General features: G+C 36.5%; 5 non-coding genes across 5 annotated transcripts; all 5 read right to left on the bottom strand.

Moving 5' to 3' along the window:
* Nucleotides 1-514: 514 nt before the first annotated feature.
* Nucleotides 515-588, bottom strand: TRNAI-AAU (transfer RNA isoleucine (anticodon AAU)). Its single transcript has one exon. It is a non-coding gene; the product is annotated as a tRNA-Ile (tRNA).
* A 4,862-nt stretch (nt 589-5,450) lies between these two features.
* On the bottom strand, nt 5,451-5,524 carry TRNAI-AAU (transfer RNA isoleucine (anticodon AAU)). The gene has a single exon. It is a non-coding gene; the product is annotated as a tRNA-Ile (tRNA).
* A 2,442-nt stretch (nt 5,525-7,966) lies between these two features.
* TRNAI-AAU (transfer RNA isoleucine (anticodon AAU)) lies at nt 7,967-8,040 on the bottom strand. Its single transcript has one exon. It is a non-coding gene; the product is annotated as a tRNA-Ile (tRNA).
* Nucleotides 8,041-13,063: 5,023 nt separating this feature from the next.
* TRNAI-AAU (transfer RNA isoleucine (anticodon AAU)) lies at nt 13,064-13,137 on the bottom strand. Its single transcript has one exon. It is a non-coding gene; the product is annotated as a tRNA-Ile (tRNA).
* Nucleotides 13,138-18,084: 4,947 nt separating this feature from the next.
* On the bottom strand, nt 18,085-18,158 carry TRNAI-AAU (transfer RNA isoleucine (anticodon AAU)). Its single transcript has one exon. It is a non-coding gene; the product is annotated as a tRNA-Ile (tRNA).
* Nucleotides 18,159-21,249: the final 3,091 nt, after the last annotated feature.

Below are 21,249 nucleotides of genomic sequence, written 5' to 3'. Positions count from 1 at the left end.
TTGTCCTTAAGGTTGAAATTGGACCTCTAAGATGATTTCATGCAACAAACTCTGCATTTCTATAAATCACCGGTTAGACCATACATGGAATATTGTGTACAGTTTTGAGCACCTGTGTATGAGAAGGACATTGCTGAACTAGAATGCGTGCAAAGAAGGGAAAGCAAGGTAATTAAAGGACCTCATCACAGACGGGGATTCTTTACTGTAAGAGCAGTTCGACGATTGAACTCTCTGCCACATTGAAAAGTGTTTTTTTGAAAAATATAAAATTTCATCATATTTGTACCAGATTCTGGAGATGGAACTTTGATCCAGGAATTTATTCTAATAGCCATATTTGGAGTAAGGGAGGAATTTTTCCCCTAATGACAACATTGGAATGCACTCCAAGACAGTTTTTGCCTTCCTCTGGATCAACACGGCAGGTTTATAGGTTGAATTTGATGGACCTTTTTTCAATATTATCAACTATTCAACTCTGTAACAAGCATGTAACAAAAGGGAGCTTCCATGGCCCATACGGGGATCGAACCCGTGACCTTGGCGTTATTAGCACCACGCTCTAACCAACTGAGCTAACCGGCCACTTTTACACCAAAGATTCACGTCACGTCAGTAGAAAATACATGCAAACGTGTATTCATATTGATATCCTATTAACCTGAATAATAAAATAAACTTGCAATTTTTACTACTCAAAAAGCATTGGACAAATTGCTTTTGTGTTTTCCATTCCACCCCACAAAGAGTTTTCTTTCAGTACATTATATGGTACATTAAATGCTGCCATTAAAAACAAGAACTTGTCTCGCTAAAAACAAGCCCTTATATGACTATGAGGACGGAAAAATAATAAAGTTATGACTATCGGAATACAAAGAGGCAAAATCAAGATATTATTTTTGTCCTTAAGGTTGAAATTGGACCTCTAAGATGATTTCATGCAACAAACTCTGCATTTCTATAAATCACCGGTTAGACCATACATGGAATATTGTGTACAGTTTTGAGCACCTGTGTATGAGAAGGACATTGCTGAACTAGAATGCGTGCAAAGAAGGGAAAGCAAGGTAATTAAAGGACCTCATCACAGACGGGGATTCTTTACTGTAAGAGCAGTTCGACGATTGAACTCTCTGCCACATTGAAAAGTGTTTTTTTGAAAAATATAAAATTTCATCATATTTGTACCAGATTCTGGAGATGGAACTTTGATCCAGGAATTTATTCTAATAGCCATATTTGGAGTAAGGGAGGAATTTTTCCCCTAATGACAACATTGGAATGCACTCCAAGACAGTTTTTGCCTTCCTCTGGATCAACACGGCAGGTTTATAGGTTGAATTTGATGGACCTTTTTTCAATATTATCAACTATTCAACTCTGTAACAAAAGTGAGCTTCCATGGCCCATACGGGGATCGAACCCGTGACCTTGGCGTTATTAGCACCACGCTCTAACCAATAAAATAATAATAAAATAAACTTGCAATTTTTACTACTCAAAAAGCATTGGACAAATTGCTTTTGTGTTTTCCATTCCACCCCACAAAGAGTTTTCTTTCAGTACATTATATGGTACATTAAATGCTGCCATTAAAAACAAGAACTTGTCTCGCTAAAAACAAGCCCTTATATGACTATGAGGACGGAAAAATAATAAAGTTATGACTATCGGAATACAAAGAGGCAAAATCAAGATATTATTTTTGTCCTTAAGGTTGAAATTGGACCTCTAAGATGATTTCATGCAACAAACTCTGCATTTCTATAAATCACCGGTTAGACCATACATGGAATATTGTGTACAGTTTTGAGCACCTGTGTATGAGAAGGACATTGCTGAACTAGAATGCGTGCAAAGAAGGGAAAGCAAGGTAATTAAAGGACCTCATCACAGACGGGGATTCTTTACTGTAAGAGCAGTTCGACGATTGAACTCTCTGCCACATTGAAAAGTGTTTTTTTGAAAAATATAAAATTTCATCATATTTGTACCAGATTCTGGAGATGGAACTTTGATCCAGGAATTTATTCTAATAGCCATATTTGGAGTAAGGGAGGAATTTTTCCCCTAATGACAACATTGGAATGCACTCCAAGACAGTTTTTGCCTTCCTCTGGATCAACACGGCAGGTTTATAGGTTGAATTTGATGGACCTTTTTTCAATATTATCAACTATTCAACTCTGTAACAAAAGTGAGCTTCCATGGCCCATACGGGGATCGAACCCGTGACCTTGGCGTTATTAGCACCACGCTCTAACCAATAAAATAATAATAAAATAAACTTGCAATTTTTACTACTCAAAAAGCATTGGACAAATTGCTTTTGTGTTTTCCATTCCACCCCACAAAGAGTTTTCTTTCAGTACATTATATGGTACATTAAATGCTGCCATTAAAAACAAGAACTTGTCTCGCTAAAAACAAGCCCTTATATTACTATGAGGACGGAAAAATAATAAAGTTATGACTATCGGAATACAAAGAGGCAAAATCAAGATATTATTTTTGTCCTTAAGGTTGAAATTGGACCTCTAAGATGATTTCATGCAACAAACTCTGCATTTCTATAAATCACCGGTTAGACCATACATGGAATATTGTGTACAGTTTTGAGCACCTGTGTATGAGAAGGACATTGCTGAACTAGAATGCGTGCAAAGAAGGGAAAGCAAGGTAATTAAAGGACCTCATCACAGACGGGGATTCTTTACTGTAAGAGCAGTTCGACGATTGAACTCTCTGCCACATTGAAAAGTGTTTTTTTGAAAAATATAAAATTTCATCATATTTGTACCAGATTCTGGAGATGGAACTTTGATCCAGGAATTTATTCTAATAGCCATATTTGGAGTAAGGGAGGAATTTTTCCCCTAATGACAACATTGGAATGCACTCCAAGACAGTTTTTGCCTTCCTCTGGATCAACACGGCAGGTTTATAGGTTGAATTTGATGGACCTTTTTTCAATATTATCAACTATTCAACTCTGTAACAAAAGTGAGCTTCCATGGCCCATACGGGGATCGAACCCGTGACCTTGGCGTTATTAGCACCACGCTCTAACCAATAAAATAATAATAAAATAAACTTGCAATTTTTACTACTCAAAAAGCATTGGACAAATTGCTTTTTGTGTTTTCCATTCCACCCCACAAAGAGTTTTCTTTCAGTACATTATATGGTACATTAAATGCTGCCATTAAAAACAAGAACTTGTTTCGCTAAAAACAAGCCCTTATATGACTATGAGGACGGAAAAATAATAAAGTTATGACTATCGGAATACAAAGAGGCAAAATCAAGATATTATTTTTGTCCTTAAGGTTGAAATTGGACCTCTAAGATGATTTCATGCAACAAACTCTGCATTTCTATAAATCACCGGTTAGACCATACATGGAATATTGTGTACAGTTTTGAGCACCTGTGTATGAGAAGGACATTGCTGAACTAGAATGCGTGCAAAGAAGGGAAAGCAAGGTAATTAAAGGACCTCATCACAGACGGGGATTCTTTACTGTAAGAGCAGTTCGACGATTGAACTCTCTGCCACATTGAAAAGTGTTTTTTTGAAAAATATAAAATTTCATCATATTTGTACCAGATTCTGGAGATGGAACTTTGATCCAGGAATTTATTCTAATAGCCATATTTGGAGTAAGGGAGGAATTTTTCCCCTAATGACAACATTGGAATGCACTCCAAGACAGTTTTTGCCTTCCTCTGGATCAACACGGCAGGTTTATAGGTTGAATTTGATGGACCTTTTTTCAATATTATCAACTATTCAACTCTGTAACAAAAGTGAGCTTCCATGGCCCATACGGGGATCGAACCCGTGACCTTGGCGTTATTAGCACCACGCTCTAACCAATAAAATAATAATAAAATAAACTTGCAATTTTTACTACTCAAAAAGCATTGGACAAATTGCTTTTGTGTTTTCCATTCCACCCCACAAAGAGTTTTCTTTCAGTACATTATATGGTACATTAAATGCTGCCATTAAAAACAAGAACTTGTTTCGCTAAAAACAAGCCCTTATATGACTATGAGGACGGAAAAATAATAAAGTTATGACTATCGGAATACAAAGAGGCAAAATCAAGATATTATTTTTGTCCTTAAGGTTGAAATTGGACCTCTAAGATGATTTCATGCAACAAACTCTGCATTTCTATAAATCACCGGTTAGACCATACATGGAATATTGTGTACAGTTTTGAGCACCTGTGTATGAGAAGGACATTGCTGAACTAGAATGCGTGCAAAGAAGGGAAAGCAAGGTAATTAAAGGACCTCATCACAGACGGGGATTCTTTACTGTAAGAGCAGTTCGACGATTGAACTCTCTGCCACATTGAAAAGTGTTTTTTTGAAAAATATAAAATTTCATCATATTTGTACCAGATTCTGGAGATGGAACTTTGATCCAGGAATTTATTCTAATAGCCATATTTGGAGTAAGGGAGGAATTTTTCCCCTAATGACAACATTGGAATGCACTCCAAGACAGTTTTTGCCTTCCTCTGGATCAACACGGCAGGTTTATAGGTTGAATTTGATGGACCTTTTTTCAATATTATCAACTATTCAACTCTGTAACAAAAGTGAGCTTCCATGGCCCATACGGGGATCGAACCCGTGACCTTGGCGTTATTAGCACCACGCTCTAACCAATAAAATAATAATAAAATAAACTTGCAATTTTTACTACTCAAAAAGCATTGGACAAATTGCTTTTGTGTTTTCCATTCCACCCCACAAAGAGTTTTCTTTCAGTACATTATATGGTACATTAAATGCTGCCATTAAAAACAAGAACTTGTTTCGCTAAAAACAAGCCCTTATATGACTATGAGGACGGAAAAATAATAAAGTTATGACTATCGGAATACAAAGAGGCAAAATCAAGATATTATTTTTGTCCTTAAGGTTGAAATTGGACCTCTAAGATGATTTCATGCAACAAACTCTGCATTTCTATAAATCACCGGTTAGACCATACATGGAATATTGTGTACAGTTTTGAGCACCTGTGTATGAGAAGGACATTGCTGAACTAGAATGCGTGCAAAGAAGGGAAAGCAAGGTAATTAAAGGACCTCATCACAGACGGGGATTCTTTACTGTAAGAGCAGTTCGACGATTGAACTCTCTGCCACATTGAAAAGTGTTTTTTTGAAAAATATAAAATTTCATCATATTTGTACCAGATTCTGGAGATGGAACTTTGATCCAGGAATTTATTCTAATAGCCATATTTGGAGTAAGGGAGGAATTTTTCCCCTAATGACAACATTGGAATGCACTCCAAGACAGTTTTTGCCTTCCTCTGGATCAACACGGCAGGTTTATAGGTTGAATTTGATGGACCTTTTTTCAATATTATCAACTATTCAACTCTGTAACAAGCATGTAACAAAAGTGAGCTTCCATGGCCCATACGGGGATCGAACCCGTGACCTTGGCGTTATTAGCACCACGCTCTAACCAACTGAGCTAACCGGCCACTTTTACACCAAAGATTCACGTCACGTCAGTAGAAAATACATGCAAACGTGTATTCATATTGATATCCTATTAACCTGAATAATAAAATAAACTTGCAATTTTTACTACTCAAAAAGCATTGGACAAATTGCTTTTGTGTTTTCCATTCCACCCCACAAAGAGTTTTCTTCAGTACATTATATGGTACATTAAATGCTGCCATTAAAAACAAGAACTTGTCTCGCTAAAAACAAGCCCTTATATGACTATGAGGATGGAAAAATAATAAAGTTATGACTATCGGAATACAAAGAGTCAAAATCAAGATATTATTTTTGTCCTTAAGGTTGAAATTGGACCTCTAAGATGATTTCATGCAACAAACTCTGCATTTCTATAAATCACCGGTTAGACCATACATGGAATATTGTGTACAGTTTTGAGCACCTGTGTATGAGAAGGACATTGCTGAACTAGAATGCGTGCAAAGAAGGGAAAGCAAGGTAATTAAAGGACCTCATCACAGACGGGGATTCTTTACTGTAAGAGCAGTTCGACGATTGAACTCTCTGCCACATTGAAAAGTGTTTTTTTGAAAAATATAAAATTTCATCATATTTGTACCAGATTCTGGAGATGGAACTTTGATCCAGGAATTTATTCTAATAGCCATATTTGGAGTAAGGGAGGAATTTTTCCCCTAATGACAACATTGGAATGCACTCCAAGACAGTTTTTGCCTTCCTCTGGATCAACACGGCAGGTTTATAGGTTGAATTTGATGGACCTTTTTTCAATATTATCAACTATTCAACTCTGTAACAAAAGTGAGCTTCCATGGCCCATACGGGGATCGAACCCGTGACCTTGGCGTTATTAGCACCACGCTCTAACCAATAAAATAATAATAAAATAAACTTGCAATTTTTACTACTCAAAAAGCATTGGACAAATTGCTTTTGTGTTTTCCATTCCACCCCACAAAGAGTTTTCTTTCAGTACATTATATGGTACATTAAATGCTGCCATTAAAAACAAGAACTTGTCTCGCTAAAAACAAGCCCTTATATGACTATGAGGACGGAAAAATAATAAAGTTATGACTATCGGAATACAAAGAGGCAAAATCAAGATATTATTTTTGTCCTTAAGGTTGAAATTGGACCTCTAAGATGATTTCATGCAACAAACTCTGCATTTCTATAAATCACCGGTTAGACCATACATGGAATATTGTGTACAGTTTTGAGCACCTGTGTATGAGAAGGACATTGCTGAACTAGAATGCGTGCAAAGAAGGGAAAGCAAGGTAATTAAAGGACCTCATCACAGACGGGGATTCTTTACTGTAAGAGCAGTTCGACGATTGAACTCTCTGCCACATTGAAAAGTGTTTTTTTGAAAAATATAAAATTTCATCATATTTGTACCAGATTCTGGAGATGGAACTTTGATCCAGGAATTTATTCTAATAGCCATATTTGGAGTAAGGGAGGAATTTTTCCCCTAATGACAACATTGGAATGCACTCCAAGACAGTTTTTGCCTTCCTCTGGATCAACACGGCAGGTTTATAGGTTGAATTTGATGGACCTTTTTTCAATATTATCAACTATTCAACTCTGTAACAAAAGTGAGCTTCCATGGCCCATACGGGGATCGAACCCGTGACCTTGGCGTTATTAGCACCACGCTCTAACCAATAAAATAATAATAAAATAAACTTGCAATTTTTACTACTCAAAAAGCATTGGACAAATTGCTTTTGTGTTTTCCATTCCACCCCACAAAGAGTTTTCTTTCAGTACATTATATGGTACATTAAATGCTGCCATTAAAAACAAGAACTTGTCTCGCTAAAAACAAGCCCTTATATGACTATGAGGACGGAAAAATAATAAAGTTATGACTATCGGAATACAAAGAGGCAAAATCAAGATATTATTTTTGTCCTTAAGGTTGAAATTGGACCTCTAAGATGATTTCATGCAACAAACTCTGCATTTCTATAAATCACCGGTTAGACCATACATGGAATATTGTGTACAGTTTTGAGCACCTGTGTATGAGAAGGACATTGCTGAACTAGAATGCGTGCAAAGAAGGGAAAGCAAGGTAATTAAAGGACCTCATCACAGACGGGGATTCTTTACTGTAAGAGCAGTTCGACGATTGAACTCTCTGCCACATTGAAAAGTGTTTTTTTGAAAAATATAAAATTTCATCATATTTGTACCAGATTCTGGAGATGGAACTTTGATCCAGGAATTTATTCTAATAGCCATATTTGGAGTAAGGGAGGAATTTTTCCCCTAATGACAACATTGGAATGCACTCCAAGACAGTTTTTGCCTTCCTCTGGATCAACACGGCAGGTTTATAGGTTGAATTTGATGGACCTTTTTTCAATATTATCAACTATTCAACTCTGTAACAAGCATGTAACAAAAGTGAGCTTCCATGGCCCATACGGGGATCGAACCCGTGACCTTGGCGTTATTAGCACCACGCTCTAACCAACTGAGCTAACCGGCCACTTTTACACCAAAGATTCACGTCACGTCAGTAGAAAATACATGCAAACGTGTATTCATATTGATATCCTATTAACCTGAATAATAAAATAAACTTGCAATTTTTACTACTCAAAAAGCATTGGACAAATTGCTTTTGTGTTTTCCATTCCACCCCACAAAGAGTTTTCTTCAGTACATTATATGGTACATTAAATGCTGCCATTAAAAACAAGAACTTGTCTCGCTAAAAACAAGCCCTTATATGACTATGAGGATGGAAAAATAATAAAGTTATGACTATCGGAATACAAAGAGTCAAAATCAAGATATTATTTTTGTCCTTAAGGTTGAAATTGGACCTCTAAGATGATTTCATGCAACAAACTCTGCATTTCTATAAATCACCGGTTAGACCATACATGGAATATTGTGTACAGTTTTGAGCACCTGTGTATGAGAAGGACATTGCTGAACTAGAATGCGTGCAAAGAAGGGAAAGCAAGGTAATTAAAGGACCTCATCACAGATGGGGATTCTTTACTGTAAGAGCAGTTCGACGATTGAACTCTCTGCCACATTGAAAAGTGTTTTTTTGAAAAATATAAAATTTCATCATATTTGTACCAGATTCTGGAGATGGAACTTTGATCCAGGAATTTATTCTAATAGCCATATTTGGAGTAAGGGAGGAATTTTTCCCCTAATGACAACATTGGAATGCACTCCAAGACAGTTTTTGCCTTCCTCTGGATCAACACGGCAGGTTTATAGGTTGAATTTGATGGACCTTTTTTCAATATTATCAACTATTCAACTCTGTAACAAAAGTGAGCTTCCATGGCCCATACGGGGATCGAACCCGTGACCTTGGCGTTATTAGCACCACGCTCTAACCAATAAAATAATAATAAAATAAACTTGCAATTTTTACTACTCAAAAAGCATTGGACAAATTGCTTTTGTGTTTTCCATTCCACCCCACAAAGAGTTTTCTTTCAGTACATTATATGGTACATTAAATGCTGCCATTAAAAACAAGAACTTGTCTCGCTAAAAACAAGCCCTTATATGACTATGAGGACGGAAAAATAATAAAGTTATGACTATCGGAATACAAAGAGGCAAAATCAAGATATTATTTTTGTCCTTAAGGTTGAAATTGGACCTCTAAGATGATTTCATGCAACAAACTCTGCATTTCTATAAATCACCGGTTAGACCATACATGGAATATTGTGTACAGTTTTGAGCACCTGTGTATGAGAAGGACATTGCTGAACTAGAATGCGTGCAAAGAAGGGAAAGCAAGGTAATTAAAGGACCTCATCACAGACGGGGATTCTTTACTGTAAGAGCAGTTCGACAATTGAACTCTCTGCCACATTGAAAAGTGTTTTTTTGAAAAATATAAAATTTCATCATATTTGTACCAGATTCTGGAGATGGAACTTTGATCCAGGAATTTATTCTAATAGCCATATTTGGAGTAAGGGAGGAATTTTTCCCCTAATGACAACATTGGAATGCACTCCAAGACAGTTTTTGCCTTCCTCTGGATCAACACGGCAGGTTTATAGGTTGAATTTGATGGACCTTTTTTCAATATTATCAACTATTCAACTCTGTAACAAAATTGGGCTTCCATGGCCCGTACGGGGATCGAACCCGTGACCTTGGCGTTATTAGCACCACGCTCTAACTAACTGAGCTAACCGGCCACTTTTACACCAAAGATTCACGTCACGTCAGTAGAAAATACATGCAAACGTGTATTCATATTGATATCCTATTAACCTGAATAATAAAATAAACTTGCAATTTTTACTACTCAAAAAGCATTGGACAAATTGCTTTTGTGTTTTCCATTCCACCCCACAAAGAGTTTTCTTCAGTACATTATATGGTACATTAAATGCTGCCATTAAAAACAAGAACTTGTCTCGCTAAAAACAAGCCCTTATATGACTATGAGGATGGAAAAATAATAAAGTTATGACTATCGGAATACAAAGAGTCAAAATCAAGATATTATTTTTGTCCTTAAGGTTGAAATTGGACCTCTAAGATGATTTCATGCAACAAACTCTGCATTTCTATAAATCACCGGTTAGACCATACATGGAATATTGTGTACAGTTTTGAGCACCTGTGTATGAGAAGGACATTGCTGAACTAGAATGCGTGCAAAGAAGGGAAAGCAAGGTAATTAAAGGACCTCATCACAGACGGGGATTCTTTACTGTAAGAGCAGTTCGACGATTGAACTCTCTGCCACATTGAAAAGTGTTTTTTTGAAAAATATAAAATTTCATCATATTTGTACCAGATTCTGGAGATGGAACTTTGATCCAGGAATTTATTCTAATAGCCATATTTGGAGTAAGGGAGGAATTTTTCCCCTAATGACAACATTGGAATGCACTCCAAGACAGTTTTTGCCTTCCTCTGGATCAACACGGCAGGTTTATAGGTTGAATTTGATGGACCTTTTTTCAATATTATCAACTATTCAACTCTGTAACAAAAGTGAGCTTCCATGGCCCATACGGGGATCGAACCCGTGACCTTGGCGTTATTAGCACCACGCTCTAACCAATAAAATAATAATAAAATAAACTTGCAATTTTTACTACTCAAAAAGCATTGGACAAATTGCTTTTGTGTTTTCCATTCCACCCCACAAAGAGTTTTCTTTCAGTACATTATATGGTACATTAAATGCTGCCATTAAAAACAAGAACTTGTTTCGCTAAAAACAAGCCCTTATATGACTATGAGGACGGAAAAATAATAAAGTTATGACTATCGGAATACAAAGAGGCAAAATCAAGATATTATTTTTGTCCTTAAGGTTGAAATTGGACCTCTAAGATGATTTCATGCAACAAACTCTGCATTTCTATAAATCACCGGTTAGACCATACATGGAATATTGTGTACAGTTTTGAGCACCTGTGTATGAGAAGGACATTGCTGAACTAGAATGCGTGCAAAGAAGGGAAAGCAAGGTAATTAAAGGACCTCATCACAGACGGGGATTCTTTACTGTAAGAGCAGTTCGACGATTGAACTCTCTGCCACATTGAAAAGTGTTTTTTTGAAAAATATAAAATTTCATCATATTTGTACCAGATTCTGGAGATGGAACTTTGATCCAGGAATTTATTCTAATAGCCATATTTGGAGTAAGGGAGGAATTTTTCCCCTAATGACAACATTGGAATGCACTCCAAGACAGTTTTTGCCTTCCTCTGGATCAACACGGCAGGTTTATAGGTTGAATTTGATGGACCTTTTTTCAATATTATCAACTATTCAACTCTGTAACAAAATTGGGCTTCCATGGCCCGTACGGGGATCGAACCCGTGACCTTGGCGTTATTAGCACCACGCTCTAACTAACTGAGCTAACCGGCCACTTTTACACCAAAGATTCACGTCACGTCAGTAGAAAATACATGCAAACGTGTATTCATATTGATATCCTATTAACCTGAATAATAAAATAAACTTGCAATTTTTACTACTCAAAAAGCATTGGACAAATTGCTTTTGTGTTTTCCATTCCACCCCACAAAGAGTTTTCTTCAGTACATTATATGGTACATTAAATGCTGCCATTAAAAACAAGAACTTGTCTCGCTAAAAACAAGCCCTTATATGACTATGAGGATGGAAAAATAATAAAGTTATGACTATCGGAATACAAAGAGTCAAAATCAAGATATTATTTTTGTCCTTAAGGTTGAAATTGGACCTCTAAGATGATTTCATGCAACAAACTCTGCATTTCTATAAATCACCGGTTAGACCATACATGGAATATTGTGTACAGTTTTGAGCACCTGTGTATGAGAAGAACATTGCTGAACTAGAATGCGTGCAAAGAAGGGAAAGCAAGGTAATTAAAGGACCTCATCACAGACGGGGATTCTTTACTGTAAGAGCAGTTCGACGATTGAACTCTCTGCCACATTGAAAAGTGTTTTTTTGAAAAATATAAAATTTCATCATATTTGTACCAGATTCTGGAGATGGAACTTTGATCCAGGAATTTATTCTAATAGCCATATTTGGAGTAAGGGAGGAATTTTTCCCCTAATGACAACATTGGAATGCACTCCAAGACAGTTTTTGCCTTCCTCTGGATCAACACGGCAGGTTTATAGGTTGAATTTGATGGACCTTTTTTCAATATTATCAACTATTCAACTCTGTAACAAAAGTGAGCTTCCATGGCCCATACGGGGATCGAACCCGTGACCTTGGCGTTATTAGCACCACGCTCTAACCAATAAAATAATAATAAAATAAACTTGCAATTTTTACTACTCAAAAAGCATTGGACAAATTGCTTTTGTGTTTTCCATTCCACCCCACAAAGAGTTTTCTTTCAGTACATTATATGGTACATTAAATGCTGCCATTAAAAACAAGAACTTGTTTCGCTAAAAACAAGCCCTTATATGACTATGAGGACGGAAAAATAATAAAGTTATGACTATCGGAATACAAAGAGGCAAAATCAAGATATTATTTTTGTCCTTAAGGTTGAAATTGGACCTCTAAGATGATTTCATGCAACAAACTCTGCATTTCTATAAATCACCGGTTAGACCATACATGGAATATTGTGTACAGTTTTGAGCACCTGTGTATGAGAAGGACATTGCTGAACTAGAATGCGTGCAAAGAAGGGAAAGCAAGGTAATTAAAGGACCTCATCACAGACGGGGATTCTTTACTGTAAGAGCAGTTCGACGATTGAACTCTCTGCCACATTGAAAAGTGTTTTTTTGAAAAATATAAAATTTCATCATATTTGTACCAGATTCTGGAGATGGAACTTTGATCCAGGAATTTATTCTAATAGCCATATTTGGAGTAAGTGAGGAATTTTTCCCCTAATGATAACATTGGAATGCACTCCAAGACAGTTTTTGCCTTCCTCTGGATCAACACGGCAGGTTTATAGGTTGAATTTGATGGACCTTTTTTCAATATTATCAACTATTCAACTCTGTAACAAAAGTGAGCTTCCATGGCCCATACGGGGATCGAACCCATGACCTTGGCGTTATTAGCACCACGCTCTAACCAACTGAGCTAACCAGCCACTTTTACACCAAAGATTCACGTCACGTCAGTAGAAAATACATGCAAACGTGTATTCATATTGATATCCTATTAACCTGAATAATAAAATAAACTTGCAATTTTTACTACTCAAAAAGCATTGGACAAATTGCTTTTGTGTTTTCCATTCCACCCCACAAAGAGTTTTCTTCAGTACATTATATGGTACATTAAATGCTGCCATTAAAAACAAGAACTTGTCTCGCTAAAAACAAGCCCTTATATGACTATGAGGACGGAAAAATAATAAAGTTATGACTATCGGAATACAAAGAGGCAAAATCAAGATATTATTTTTGTCCTTAAGGTTGAAATTGGACCTCTAAGATGATTTCATGCAACAAACTCTGCATTTCTATAAATCACCGGTTAGACCATACATGGAATATTGTGTACAGTTTTGAGCACCTGTGTATGAGAAGGACATTGCTGAACTAGAATGCGTGCAAAGAAGGGAAAGCAAGGTAATTAAAGGACCTCATCACAGACGGGGATTCTTTACTGTAAGAGCAGTTCGACGATTGAACTCTCTGCCACATTGAAAAGTGTTTTTTTGAAAAATATAAAATTTCATCATATTTGTACCAGATTCTGGAGATGGAACTTTGATCCAGGAATTTATTCTAATAGCCATATTTGGAGTAAGGGAGGAATTTTTCCCCTAATGACAACATTGGAATGCACTCCAAGACAGTTTTTGCCTTCCTCTGGATCAACACGGCAGGTTTATAGGTTGAATTTGATGGACCTTTTTTCAATATTATCAACTATTCAACTCTGTAACAAAAGTGAGCTTCCATGGCCCATACGGGGATCGAACCCGTGACCTTGGCGTTATTAGCACCACGCTCTAACCAATAAAATAATAATAAAATAAACTTGCAATTTTTACTACTCAAAAAGCATTGGACAAATTGCTTTTGTGTTTTCCATTCCACCCCACAAAGAGTTTTCTTTCAGTACATTATATGGTACATTAAATGCTGCCATTAAAAACAAGAACTTGTCTCGCTAAAAACAAGCCCTTATATGACTATGAGGACGGAAAAATAATAAAGTTATGACTATCGGAATACAAAGAGGCAAAATCAAGATATTATTTTTGTCCTTAAGGTTGAAATTGGACCTCTAAGATGATTTCATGCAACAAACTCTGCATTTCTATAAATCACCGGTTAGACCATACATGGAATATTGTGTACAGTTTTGAGCACCTGTGTATGAGAAGGACATTGCTGAACTAGAATGCGTGCAAAGAAGGGAAAGCAAGGTAATTAAAGGACCTCATCACAGACGGGGATTCTTTACTGTAAGAGCATTTCGACGATTGAACTCTCTGCCACATTGAAAAGTGTTTTTTTGAAAAATATAAAATTTCATCATATTTGTACCAGATTCTGGAGATGGAACTTTGATCCAGGAATTTATTCTAATAGCCATATTTGGAGTAAGGGAGGAATTTTTCCCCTAATGACAACATTGGAATGCACTCCAAGACAGTTTTTGCCTTCCTCTGGATCAACACGGCAGGTTTATAGGTTGAATTTGATGGACCTTTTTTCAATATTATCAACTATTCAACTCTGTAACAAAAGTGAGCTTCCATGGCCCATACGGGGATCGAACCCGTGACCTTGGCGTTATTAGCACCACGCTCTAACCAATAAAATAATAATAAAATAAACTTGCAATTTTTACTACTCAAAAAGCATTGGACAAATTGCTTTTGTGTTTTCCATTCCACCCCACAAAGAGTTTTCTTTCAGTACATTATATGGTACATTAAATGCTGCCATTAAAAACAAGAACTTGTTTCGCTAAAAACAAGCCCTTATATGACTATGAGGACGGAAAAATAATAAAGTTATGACTATCGGAATACAAAGAGGCAAAATCAAGATATTATTTTTGTCCTTAAGGTTGAAATTGGACCTCTAAGATGATTTCATGCAACAAACTCTGCATTTCTATAAATCACCGGTTAGACCATACATGGAATATTGTGTACAGTTTTGAGCACCTGTGTATGAGAAGGACATTGCTGAACTAGAATGCGTGCAAAGAAGGGAAAGCAAGGTAATTAAAGGACCTCATCACAGACGGGGATTCTTTACTGTAAGAGCAGTTCGACGATTGAACTCTCTGCCACATTGAAAAGTGTTTTTTTGAAAAATATAAAATTTCATCATATTTGTACCAGATTCTGGAGATGGAACTTTGATCCAGGAATTTATTCTAATAGCCATATTTGGAGTAAGGGAGGAATTTTTCCCCTAATGACAACATTGGAATGCACTCCAAGACAGTTTTTGCCTTCCTCTGGATCAACACGGCAGGTTTATAGGTTGAATTTGATGGACCTTTTTTCAATATTATCAACTATTCAACTCTGTAACAAAAGTGAGCTTCCATGGCCCATACGGGGATCGAACCCGTGACCTTGGCGTTATTAGCACCACGCTCTAACCAATAAAATAATAATAAAATAAACTTGCAATTTTTACTACTCAAAAAGCATTGGACAAATTGCTTTTGTGTTTTCCATTCCACCCCACAAAGAGTTTTCTTTCAGTACATTATATGGTACATTAAATGCTGCCATTAAAAACAAGAACTTGTTTCGCTAAAAACAAGCCCTTATATGACTATGAGGACGGAAAAATAATAAAGTTATGACTATCGGAATACAAAGAGGCAAAATCAAGATATTATTTTTGTCCTTAAGGTTGAAATTGGACCTCTAAGATGATTTCATGCAACAAACTCTGCATTTCTATAAATCACCGGTTAGACCATACATGGAATATTGTGTACAGTTTTGAGCACCTGTGTATGAGAAGGACATTGCTGAACTAGAATGCGTGCAAAGAAGGGAAAGCAAGGTAATTAAAGGACCTCATCACAGACGGGGATTCTTTACTGTAAGAGCAGTTCGACGATTGAACTCTCTGCCACATTGAAAAGTGTTTTTTTGAAAAATATAAAATTTCATCATATTTGTACCAGATTCTGGAGATGGAACTTTGATCCAGGAATTTATTCTAATAGCCATATTTGGAGTAAGGGAGGAATTTTTCCCCTAATGACAACATTGGAATGCACTCCAAGACAGTTTTTGCCTTCCTCTGGATCAACACGGCAGGTTTATAGGTTGAATTTGATGGACCTTTTTTCAATATTATCAACTATTCAACTCTGTAACAAGCATGTAACAAAAGTGAGCTTACATGGCCCGTACGGGGATCGAACCCGTGACCTTGGCGTTATTAGCACCACGCGCTAACCAACTGAGCTAACCGGCCACTTTTACACCAAAGATTCACGTCACGTCAGTAGAAAATACATGCAAACGTGTATTCATATTGATATCCTATTAACCTGAATAATAAAATAAACTTGCAATTTTTACTACTCAAAAAGCATTGGACAAATTGCTTTTGTGTTTTCCATTCCACCCCACAAAGAGTTTTCTTCAGTACATTATATGGTACATTAAATGCTGCCATTAAAAACAAGAACTTGTCTCGCTAAAAACAAGCCCTTATATGACTATGAGGATGGAAAAATAATAAAGTTATGACTATCGGAATACAAAGAGTCAAAATCAAGATATTATTTTTGTCCTTAAGGTTGAAATTGGACCTCTAAGATGATTTCATGCAACAAACTCTGCATTTCTATAAATCACCGGTTAGACCATACATGGAATATTGTGTACAGTTTTGAGCACCTGTGTATGAGAAGGACATTGCTGAACTAGAATGCGTGCAAAGAAGGGAAAGCAAGGTAATTAAAGGACCTCATCACAGACGGGGATTCTTTACTGTAAGAGCAGTTCGACGATTGAACTCTCTGCCACATTGAAAAGTGTTTTTTTGAAAAATATAAAATTTCATCATATTTGTACCAGATTCTGGAGATGGAACTTTGATCCAGGAATTTATTCTAATAGCCATATTTGGAGTAAGGGAGGAATTTTTCCCCTAATGACAACATTGGAATGCACTCCAAGACAGTTTTTGCCTTCCTCTGGATCAACACGGCAGGTTTATAGGTTGAATTTGATGGACCTTTTTTCAATATTATCAACTATTCAACTCTGTAACAAAAGTGAGCTTCCATGGCCCATACGGGGATCGAACCCGTGACCTTGGCGTTATTAGCACCACGCTCTAACCAATAAAATAATAATAAAATAAACTTGCAATTTTTACTACTCAAAAAGCATTGGACAAATTGCTTTTGTGTTTTCCATTCCACCCCACAAAGAGTTTTCTTTCAGTACATTATATGGTACATTAAATGCTGCCATTAAAAACAAGAACTTGTCTCGCTAAAAACAAGCCCTTATATGACTATGAGGACGGAAAAATAATAAAGTTATGACTATCGGAATACAAAGAGGCAAAATCAAGATATTATTTTTGTCCTTAAGGTTGAAATTGGACCTCTAAGATGATTTCATGCAACAAACTCTGCATTTCTATAAATCACCGGTTAGACCATACATGGAATATTGTGTACAGTTTTGAGCACCTGTGTATGAGAAGGACATTGCTGAACTAGAATGCGTGCAAAGAAGGGAAAGCAAGGTAATTAAAGGACCTCATCACAGACGGGGATTCTTTACTGTAAGAGCAGTTCGACGATTGAACTCTCTGCCACATTGAAAAGTGTTTTTTTGAAAAATATAAAATTTCATCATATTTGTACCAGATTCTGGAGATGGAACTTTGATCCAGGAATTTATTCTAATAGCCATATTTGGAGTAAGTGAGGAATTTTTCCCCTAATGATAACATTGGAATGCACTCCAAGACAGTTTTTGCCTTCCTCTGGATCAACACGGCAGGTTTATAGGTTGAATTTGATGGACCTTTTTTCAATATTATCAACTATTCAACTCTGTAACAAAAGTGAGCTTCCATGGCCCATACGGGGATCGAACCCGTGACCTTGGCGTTATTAGCACCACGCTCTAACCAACTGAGCTAACCAGCCACTTTTACACCAAAGATTCACGTCACGTCAGTAGAAAATACATGCAAACGTGTATTCATATTGATATCCTATTAACCTGAATAATAAAATAAACTTGCAATTTTTACTACTCAAAAAGCATTGGACAAATTGCTTTTGTGTTTTCCATTCCACCCCACAAAGAGTTTTCTTCAGTACATTATATGGTACATTAAATGCTGCCATTAAAAACAAGAACTTGTCTCGCTAAAAACAAGCCCTTATATGACTATGAAGACGGAAAAATAATAAAGTTATGACTATCGGAATACAAAGAGGCAAAATCAAGATATTATTTTTGTCCTTAAGGTTGAAATTGGACCTCTAAGATGATTTCATGCAACAAACTCTGCATTTCTATAAATCACCGGTTAGACCATACATGGAATATTGTGTACAGTTTTGAGCACCTGTGTATGAGAAGGACATTGCTGAACTAGAATGCGTGCAAAGAAGGGAAAGCAAGGTAATTAAAGGACCTCATCACAGACGGGGATTCTTTACTGTAAGAGCAGTTCGACGATTGAACTCTCTGCCACATTGAAAAGTGTTTTTTTGAAAAATATAAAATGTCATCATATTTGTACCAGATTCTGGAGATGGAACTTTGATCCAGGAATTTATTCTAATAGCCATATTTGGCGTAAGGGAGGAATTTTTCCCCTAATGACAACATTGGAATGCACTCCAAGACAGTTTTTGCCTTCCTCTGGATCAACACGGCAGGTTTATAGGTTGAATTTGATGGACCTTTTTTCAATATTATCAACTATTCAATTCTGTAACAAGCATGTAACAAAAGGGAGCTTCCATGGCCCGTATGGGGATCGAACCCGTGACCTTGGCGTTATTAGCACCACGCTCTAACCAACTGAGCTAACCGGCCACTTTTACACCAAAGATTCACGTCACGTCAGTAGAAAATACATGCAAACGTGTATTCATATTGATATCCTATTAACCTGAATAATAAAATAAACTTGCAATATTTACTACTCAAAAAGCATTGGACAAATTGCTTTTGTGTTTTCCATTCCACCCCACAAAGAGTTTTATTTCAGTACATTATATGGTACATTAAATGCTGCCATTAAAAACAAGAACTTGTCTCGCTAAAAACAAGCCCTTATATGACTATGAGGACGGAAAAATAATAAAGTTATGACTATCGGAATACAAAGAGGCAAAATCAAGATATTATTTTTGTCCTTAAGGTTGAAATTGGACCTCTAAGATGATTTCATGCAACAAACTCTGCATTTCTATAAATCACCGGTTAGACCATACATGGAATATTGTGTACAGTTTTGAGCACCTGTGTATGAAAAGGACATTGCTGAACTAGAATGCGTGCAAAGAAGGGAAAGCAACGTAATTAAAGGACCTCATCACAGACGGGGATTCTTTACTGTAAGAGCAGTTCGACGATTGAACTCTCTGCCACATTGAAAAGTGTTTTTTTGAAAAATATAAAATTTCATCATATTTGTACCAGATTCTGGAGATGGAACTTTGATCCAGGAATTTATTCTAATAGCCATATTTGGCGTAAGGGAGGAATTTTTCCCCTAATGACAACATTGGAATGCACTCCAAGACAGTTTTTGCCTTCCTCTGGATCAACACGGCAGGTTTATAGGTTGAATTTGATGGACCTTTTTTCAATATTATCAACTATTCAACTCTGTAACAAGCATGTAACAAAAGGGAGCTTCCATGGCCCGTATGGGGATCTAACCCGTGACCTTGGCGTTATTAGCACCACGCTCTAACCAACTGAGCTAACCGGCCACTTTTACACCAAAGATTCACGTCACGTCAGTAGAAAATACATGCAAACGTGTATTCATATTGATATCCTATTAACCTGAATAATAAAATAAACTTGCAATATTTACTACTCAAAAAGCATTGGACAAATTGCTTTTGTGTTTTCCATTCCACCCCACAAAGAGTTTTATTTCAGTACATTATATGGTACATTAAATGCTGCCATTAAAAACAAGAACTTGTCTCGCTAAAAACAAGCCCTTATATGACTATGAGGACGGAAAAATAATAAAGTTATGACTATCGGAATACAAAGAGGCAAAATCAAGATATTATTTTTGTCCTTAAGGTTGAAATTGGACCTCTAAGATGATTTCATGCAACAAACTCTGCATTTCTATAAATCACCGGTTAGACCATACATGGAATATTGTGTACAGTTTTGAGCACCTGTGTATGAGAAGGACATTGCTAAACTAGAATGCGTGCAAAGAAGGGAAAGCAAGGTAATTAAAGGACCTCATCACAGACGGGGATTCTTTACTGTAAGAGCAGTTCGACGATTGAACTCTCTGCCACATTGAAAAGTGTTTTTTTGAAAAATATAAAATGTCATCATATTTGTACCAGATTCTGGAGATGGAACTTTGATCCAGGAATTTATTCTAATAGCCATATTTGGAGTAAGGGAGGAATTTTTCGCCTAATGACAACATTGGAATGCACTCCAAGACAGTTTTTGCCTTCCTCTGGATCAACACGGCAGGTTTATAGGTTGAATTTGATGGACCTTTTTTCAATATTATCAACTATTCAACTCTGTAACAAAAGTGAGCTTCCATGGCCCGTACAGGGATCGAACCCATGACCTTGGCGTTATTAGCACCACGCTCTAACCAACTGAGCTCACCAGCCACTTTTACACCAAAGATTCTCGTCACGTCAGTAGAAAATACATGCAAACGTGTATTCATATTGATATCCTATTAACCTGAATAATAAAATAAACTTGCAATTTTTACTACTCAAAAAGCATTGGACAAATTGCTTTTGTGTTTTCCATTCCTCCCCACAAAGAGTTTTATTTCAGTACATTATATGGTACATTAAATGCTGCCATTAAAAACAAGAACTTGTCTCGCTAAAAACAAGCCCTTATATGACTATGAGGACGGAAAAATAATAAAGTTATGACTATCGGAATACAAAGAGGCAAAATCAAGATATTATTTTTGTCCTTAAGGTTGAAATTGGACCTCTAAGATGATTTCATGCAACAAACTCTGCATTTCTATAAATCACC

Source organism: Rhinoderma darwinii, chromosome 3 (genome assembly GCF_050947455.1).
Source record: "Rhinoderma darwinii isolate aRhiDar2 chromosome 3, aRhiDar2.hap1, whole genome shotgun sequence".
Lineage (NCBI taxonomy): Eukaryota > Metazoa > Chordata > Amphibia > Anura > Rhinodermatidae > Rhinoderma > Rhinoderma darwinii.
Note: the sequence above shows the minus strand (reverse complement) of the source record. Positions and strands in the feature narration are given on the sequence as shown.